Raw genomic sequence first — 1,602 nt, forward strand, 5'->3', positions numbered from 1 at the left:
GCCTTTTTTTCTTTAAAATACCCGTGCACATACAAAAAAAGCAGGGGAAAAGCGAGGTAAAAAAGCGCAATCCTTTTATTTCCCCCCAAAAGAGCGCCGTGCCCCACAGGCCCCCCCGTCCCGCCCTAAAAGCCGCCGCCGGCGGCCGCCCGTGGGGCGGGAGCGCGTGGCGAGTTGCGTGGGGCCTCGGCGGGGCCCGGGGGTCCCGGCTCAGGTGGGGGGCGGCGCGGCGCCGGGGGGGCTCAGCACGGCGGGGCCCAGCGCCGCGCGCAGCCGCAGGAAGTGCCGCTTGAACTCCAGCCCGTCGCCCTGCGCCGGGCGCCCGAGTGCACCCACATTGCACCCAATTGCACCCAGTGCTCCCCCTTTGCACCCACATTGCTGCCACATTGCACCTAGTGCACCCACATTGCACCCAATTGCACCCAGTGCTCCCCCTTTGCACCCACATTGCTGCCACATTGCACCCAGTGCATGCACATTGCACCCACCTAGCACCCAGTGCTCCCCCCTTGCGCCCACATTGCTGCCACATTGCACCCAGTGCATGCACATTGCACCCACCTTGCACCCAGTGCTCCCACATTGCTCCCACATTGTACCCACCTTGCACGCACCTTGCACCCAATTGCACCCAGTGCTCCCTCCTGGCGCCCGCATTGCTCCCACATTGCACCCAGTGCTCCCCCCTAGCACCCGCCTTGCACCCACATTGCTTCCACATTGCTCCCACCTTGCACCCAGTGCTCACCCCTTGCACCTGCATTGCACCCAGTGCATCCACATTGCACCCSCATTGCACCCAGTGCCCCCCATTTGCACTCACATTGCACCCGCATTGCACCCAGTGCTCCCGCCTGGCACCCGCATTGCACCCACCTTGCACCCAATTGCATCCAGCACACCCACATGGCACCCCCCTGCACTCAGTGCACTCACCTGCACCCCCCCTGCGCCCCATTGCACCCCATGCACCCACCCTGCACCCAGCTGCACCCCCCTGCACCCACCCTGCACCCAGCTGCACCCTGTGCATCCTATGCACTCACCTACACCCCCCTGCACCCCATGGCACCCCGTGCACCCACCCTGCACCCCATGGCACCCCGCCGCGCACCTTGGAGAGCCGGAAATCGGCCAGGATCCTGCTCTCCATCTCCAGCAGCGTCACCTTGAAGATGAGCTTGTTGTTGCGCCGGTCCGTGGTGGAGATGGTGACCTGCGGGACGAGCGGCGTCACCCATGGGATCCGTGTCACCCATGGGACCCGTGTCACCCGTGGGACCCGCGGCACCCRTGGGACCCACCTGCCGGGCGCAGCTCTCCTTCCAGCCGTAGCCCAGCCTGTCGCAGGCGTCGCGCAGCGCGCGGTGCGAGCCGCCCGCGTCCAGCTTGGTGAAGAAGCGCGTCATCCTCTTCACCAGGCGCTGCCAGGGGCTCTGCACGGGGCGGGGGGCACCCTCAGCGCGCTGCATGCTCGCTGCATGCTCGCTGCATGCACCATGCACACTGGCTGCGTGCTCGCTGCACGCACGATGCGCGCGCTGCATGCACGATGCACACTTGGTGCACACTCGCTGCACGCTCATTGCATGCCCGCTG

This window comes from Nothoprocta perdicaria, unplaced genomic scaffold (genome assembly GCF_003342845.1).
Source record: "Nothoprocta perdicaria isolate Ctin4 unplaced genomic scaffold, notPer1 scaffold_732, whole genome shotgun sequence".
In the NCBI taxonomy this organism is placed as follows: Eukaryota; Metazoa; Chordata; class Aves; order Tinamiformes; family Tinamidae; genus Nothoprocta; species Nothoprocta perdicaria.